The sequence below is a fragment of the Littorina saxatilis genome, unplaced genomic scaffold (genome assembly GCF_037325665.1).
Source record: "Littorina saxatilis isolate snail1 unplaced genomic scaffold, US_GU_Lsax_2.0 scaffold_402, whole genome shotgun sequence".
Taxonomy (NCBI): domain Eukaryota; kingdom Metazoa; phylum Mollusca; class Gastropoda; order Littorinimorpha; family Littorinidae; genus Littorina; species Littorina saxatilis.
Genome location: NW_027128957.1, coordinates 79164 through 86121, shown reverse-complemented (window position 1 = coordinate 86121; position 6958 = coordinate 79164).

Below are 6958 nucleotides of genomic sequence, written 5' to 3'. Positions count from 1 at the left end.
GGGGGTAGGGGTGTGGGGTGGGGGGGGGGGGCACATGTGTGTGTGTGTGTGTGAACTCAGGGACACTATGCGCAAGATGCTTTCGCTGAGGCGTCGGTCACTGGTCACTGACGCATTGTCATTTGAAATAACTGTTCGAGTCATTCAGGCTAGAGGAGTTTGTCAAATGATCTGACCCTTTACGTCATTGACATGTCAGCACATAAAGAGTTTTCAACGTTGTCACATCCACCATTATGATAATTCGTGTAATTTTGTATTTGTTTGGTCCACATAATATTATGTATTATAGGACTCTACTTGAGTTTGAAACCTAATTATTTGTTTAGTAATGTCAGTTCTGGAACTCTTTCAACTGCATAAAGTTGTGTTTAAACCAACAGGTTAATTAATACCACAGCAAGAGAACGGATACGGAACACGGACAAGCGTGGGCGTGGCACACTCTTTGATACATCATTCCCGGCTGCACCAGTTGTCACCACAATGTAGCAGAGAGTCGTAATTACTGTTAGTGCGTATGAATACTTGTATAGGATAGCCGGCAATATCATTGATAGCAGCACGGGAGATATTTATTACAACCTGTCAGGGTCACAGCTGGGAGGGACGGATCGAGAGTGGCTGAAATGTTACTGCAGAAAACGGACGCAGGAAAATATATAGCACTTATCGTTCAATTTCTGGCTTGTTGTGGTCCTTCTTGAGTATCTTTCTGTGGTGTCGTGTGTGTGAATGTAAACACACGTATTTGTTTAACCTGCAGACGAACACACGACACACATAACACTCGTTTTTTTAAGTTGTTATTCTCCTTGTTAAGAGTTTATTGCTGTGTTGTCGTGTATGTGACTGAATAAAATGCGCATTTAAACCAGGAGAAGGATATCTGTCATAAAAGACACTCAAAAGAACATCGAGAATAGCTGAAGTGTTTGTCGTACAGACGGATCCAGGACACCTATACGAAAGTATAAAGGGAACATGGAGGCCGATGCCAATATTTTTTTCTTTTTTGTTGTTGAAGGCTAACAAACCCAATTATATTTAGTCCTTAATAGGCACAAAAACTATGGCCTGTAGGACATGAAGCACCATCATCATCATGTCAATATTGATACCAATTCTGATAATTTCCTAAATACATCCACGCATTGACAGCCAAACACGTGCACAATGCGCACTGACCTACTTTCGCTCCCTTACGGTCGTGATACTGAGTTTCCCTCCGACTAAGGGAGTGAAAGCTGTGCTCGAAGCCTGGGCTGTAAATATCAGTCAAAAACGAAACAAAGATGACACAGGTGTGAAAGTGACAATCGGAACATCGATGAGACCGATTTCAGTGATAACAATTATATAAGAAGTATAATATAAAATCATCGTATACAAAGCTTAAAGTATCCTGAATGTAACCACACAGAAACACCCTTAAACCTCAAATTAATTGGTCGAAGTTTAAATTACTCCGCAAAACTGGCTTCACGACGCTTTGGCATTGAATTTTCAATAAATATTGACACACCGTAAAACATTGGCATAACACCCAATGTCAGTAAGAGGCGACCAGTAGATTATGAAAAGTTCCGAAAAAAACCTGTTTGGCCTTTTTGTGTTTTTGTGTAGCTTTATCGTTCACCAACACGAGATAATGGTTGCCCGCCGTGATTTTGAAAAAGTTACTAGTCGTACTATATATATAAGTGTACCCACGCTACCTGACGGTAATGTAGATGACCGTAACGTAGATGACGGGCGCTTGCACTTCACCTCACAACAGAGCTATGGGTCACCTAATCTGACCTGGTCAGATAGAGCTATATGAGTGGGTACGGATATATCCGTACCTGGGAGACAATGAGTTAAGTCGAGTGTTGGGGTAGAACCTCTGGTCAGTGTCTGGTTTTCTTTCTGTGCACTGTGCAGTCCGGGACAGGGAGGGTCTCTCCAAACGCTTCAATGTCTTTTCAGTCCTGACATGTACGACGCATTCGCGATTGCTCGGACCTCTGTCTGTGCTTGCCTGTCTGTCTGGCTGGCTGGCTGTCTGTCCATCTGTCTGTCTGGCTGGCTGTCTGTCCACCTGTCTGTATGTCCCACCTGTCTGTCTGTGTGCCTGTCTGTCCGCCTGTCTGTGTGCCTATTCCCCCCCTCTCTCTCTCTCTCTCTCTATCTCCCTTTCTCTCTTTCTCTGTCTGTCTGTCTGTCTCTATTTCACTCTGTCTCTCGCGTACTCTCTCTGTCTGTCTCTGTCTGTCTCTCTGTCTGTCTCTCTCTCTGTCTCTCTCTCTTTCTCTCTCTGTCTGTCTCTGTCTGTCTGTCTGTCTGTCTGTCTGTCTGTCTCTCTCTCTCTGTCTCTCTGTCTCTCTCTCTCTCTCTCTCTCTCTCTCTCTCTCTCTCTCTCTCTCTCTCTCTCTCTCTCATTCTTTCTTGCCTGCATTCACCTTTCAGACAAACAGACCGCACAAAATAACAACATCGCTTTCAAATAGTGCCCAGTTTCTATCACCAGAATTCTATTCTGGATTTATTAAATCAATTTTTGGTTTATTTCCTACATGTCCTATATTTAGAACGGGATTGTGCTGACCACTTGAAGGTCATCGATCCCTTGTTATAATGTACGTGAGCAAAACAGGAAACGATGGTGGCTATATCGGTACGTCACAGTGGTCACCATGTATGGTGGTGACCGTAAAACAAGAGATACGTACGTAACACCGAGTTTTTACTGTTTAGCGTAGTCGACGTTGTCTTATAAGGTAACGTGCGGGAAGAACTAGAGAAATAAGACAGAAAAGAAAATCATCTAAATTGCCGGCAAAAAGTCAGTTTTTAATGAAAAAGAAACATTCAGATTATGTTTGTCTACATTTCTTTCGCATTTTTAGAAATTTCTTCTTGTACTTATCTACCATTTTTGAAAACCAAATCCCGTATGAAAAATAAACCCCACTTGAAGTATTAAAGAAAGAGCAAAGGCAAACTCGAAAAACAGTCATGAATTAAACAAACAAACTAACACACAGAAAAACAAACAGCTCAGATACGAGTACAATCTCGCAAACAATATCATTGTTTGCTTACATTCATTTCACTGAAGAAGGGCGTGGCCCCAAAAGTCTTTGGAACTTGGTGTTTACTGTGTGTTTTTTCTAATTAAACAATATCCAGTGATAACACTGAAACGTTTTCAGAATGTTGATGTTTGAACTTTTTTTTAAACAAGTTGAGCGAAGATTGAAGCGATTGCTTGTCGACTTGGGTTTTGTAATACGCAAATTTGATTCTGGGTACAGTATTTCGGAAGAAGGTCTGTTGATTCAACAGTTTTTTGTATTGTTTTTTTTTTTTGTGGTCAATACAATCAAAACTAAAAACGCTATCTCAAAGTGTTGTTTACATTCCACAAGGGACGACATCAGTCCAACGAAATTGCTGGGCTTTGCATAATTGTGCAGATGAAAGACATCGGTCAACAATACATTCACACATACAGTATTCCGTTTACGATACCATTTTGGAGACGTTTTCATGCGATTTGAAACTTGAGAATTAAGTCTGAGGAAAGTACCTGAGAGGCATCTGCAATTATGACATGCTCCGAAACTGTGCTAATAGTTAAAATATTGGTAATAGGAGAACCAGCCTTCCCTTCAGGGTTCGGAGTCCCGATCTCTTCCGGTTGTTTTCGTCATTATAAACTCAAGCTTCAAAGTTAAGCAATTTGTTTTTAAACAAAGCATTTTTTAACTTTGTTGAATCAATAGTATCAATTTAAAGCTTTTCTATCGGGCTTCCCGTTAGTACACATATTCACCAACTTCACGCGTAAAACAGCTCAGTTTCACCCATTGGGGGGTCACTCTATGGCAACATACATGTTTTTGGTCATGCAGCAGAAGTTATTGTAAACCAAACATGAAGTACTTCGGTCAACAGATGTAGAAGTTATTAGCAGTTTTGTGGGTTGCATATTTTTTGGGACACACGGAAGTGGCTTAACTTTTTAGAATCCCTTAAATGCACATAAAATGTGTGGATTTGTTTACGTTTAAACGCACATGTTAAAGGTAGTTCTGGTGTATAATACATGTATCTCTATTTCTAAGGAACCTCTATAGGTGTTTCTAGTTGTGTGTGTGTGTGTGTGTGTGTGTGTGTGTGTGTGTGTGTGTGTGAGAGAGTGCGTGCGTGCGTGCTTTGCGGACGTGCGTGTGTGTGGGTGCGTGCGTGCATACGTGCGTGCGTGCGAGTGTGTGTGAGAGAGAGAGAGAGAGAGTGTGTGTGTGTGTGTGTGTGTGTGTGTGTGTGTGTGTGTGTGTGTGTGTGTGTGTGTGTGTGTGTGTGTGTGTTTCGTTGCTTTTTCATCCTTGGCTATTTTCAAAGATAATAAAAAAAAAACACGTGAAAAAAATCATGGCAATAATAATTCTCACACTGATACAGAAAAAATTAGCAAGAAGCACAACGGTATCAAATTGCCCCAAAGAAGTTTTTTTGGTTTATGTTTTATAAAGTATGGCAATATAGAAAGACCCGTGTTATATGTTTTGTGTGATCTTACAGACAATTGCAACCTCCCCAGCACCTTGGTTTATTCTATTTTTTTTTCTTGCGTTCAGCTCTACTGTTCTGTCCTTATTTGGTGATGCCTTATTTATAAACTAGTACAAAAACACATATATATATATACATTTACACACACACGCATGAATACACGCACACACGCACACGCACGCACACACACACACACACACATACACATGCACATAAACACGCGCACGCAGGCACGCTCACAAGCACACACACACATCCTTTCGCCCTCCCTCTCTCTTTCTCTCTCTCTCTCTCTCTCTCTCTCTCCTCCCCTTTCCCTCACCAGAGATATAGGTCAGTAGAAATAAATTCATAAAGCCGCATAAGCAACATCTCAAAATAAACCACCCAACTTTTAAAATTAAATTTTCTTCAAAAACAGTATTTTTAAGCACTCCGTCGCATCATGTCAAAAAGAACGCGGCCAGCACTGACATCAGGTGGTAAGGACAGACTGAACGCGCAAAAGAAAATCGATATTTAAAATCCGCCCACTTTGTTTTTCGTATCCTCCAGCAAACAACAATTTATATATATAGAACCCACCGACCTTTTTTTTTCTTCTTCCCTTTTTAATGTCTCTCGGAGGTTCCTGGCAGGAAACTCCCTCTAATAATAGCTGTATGGTGTTGTTATTCTCCTCGTCAGCGTTTATAGCATTTCCAACCCGTATTCCACGACCTCAATTCCCAACAATTGAAGCTAATCTTAATATACATTAAGAGCTATTCTCAGCCTGTGCACAAAAAAAGGCTGTGTGGGAAAAAAAGTGTCTTTGTCTTTCAGTTCTCTCTCTCTGCAAGTGTTGCGCTGGAAATGTCAACTCCGCGGAGACAGTTTCAATGGGCGAGCATCGATTTCATCTTATTTTTAATTCATTAAAACTTCTTCTTTTTTTTCTCCCACAAGCTGGGTCGAAAATCCCGTTGTGCAGAACTCGATTACTATAATATCTCTGTCTGACGCCCCCCTCTCTCTCTCTCTCTCTCTCTCTTTTATTTCTTTGTCTGCCTTGGTGCCAGTTTCTGGTTTCCTTCATTGGTCTTTATCTCTGTCTCTCTTTCTCTGTCTATGCCCCTCTCACCCCCCCTACCTCCCCCCTCTCTCTCTCTCTCACTCTCTCTCTCTCAGCCTCTGCATCTCCCCCCCCCCTCTCCAATTCCCCCTCTGCCTCTCTCACCCCTTTCTCTTTACCGCCCCCCCCCCCCCCCAATCCCAAAACCATTCTTTCTTTCCCATCCTCTCTCTCTCCTCTCTCTCTCTCTCTGCCCCCCCCCCCCCTCTCTCTCTCTCTCTCTCTCTGGGTCCCCGCTCTCTCTTCCGTTCTCAATGAAGATTCCAAACGCAGCGTAGCGACATTCAATGTAGACTCTCCTCAGTTTCCTCTTGAACTAAGTGACGCGCTAAATATAGCCACGCCGCCGGCTATTCCGGGCACAGATCGATAGGAAACTTGTTTACGGCGCTAAATCTGACTCTCTCAATTCTTTCCCGTCGGAATCTTTTTCTTCGCGTGCCATGCAAATGGATGTCTTGGACGGGTTCATGTTCTGGAACAAAAATAGACCCGATTGAGACCGGGGTTAGGATTGTTTTTCAGCGTAAATTTAGCATCTTCGGTCTAATCGTGGAAGGCTGAAGCGCCTAGAATAACCTCGTATAGTACGGTGTTTTCGAGGCGATGCCGCATCGGCCGCGAATCAACTTTATTGAATTAACAGGAAAGAAGACACCGTTTTGATCAGTGAAGGTTGTGTCAAATGACTGTGTCGATGCCTTATCCTTTTCCACTCCATCCTTCTCAACACAAGTTCTTTCACGAGATAGAACCCCCCTCCGCTCCCCCCCCCTCTCTCTCTCTCTCTCTGTCTCTCTCTCTCTCTCTCTCTCTCTCTCTCTCTCTCTCTCTCTCTCTCTCTCTCTCTCTCTCTCTCTCTGTCTGTAGTACCCATCAATAAGAAATACCAATGTGTACTGGGAAAGGAAACAGACTTTCATCGGTCTCGGATAGCAATATCAGCTGAAGAGACGATAAAAGATATTAACCAACAAACCAACCAACCAACCAACTTCAAGCGCTAGCACAGATACGTTTTAAAAATGTGTGTGACTGGTAATGGACCCATCAATGACAACTATGACCCCTTATCCTAGGACTTGTGCCCCTCGGAAAGAAACTAGGCTCAAAGATGGAAATGTTTTTTTCTTTTCGTTTCAATACAAGTTACTTAGATCTCAGACAGACGTAGCGACTTTGACATGGATTGAGACCATCCCACTTGCACATATACCCAAACTCAACAATCTCAGTTGGACTGTTTGTAATGCACTATTTTTCTCACCATAAACTAGTGGCCTT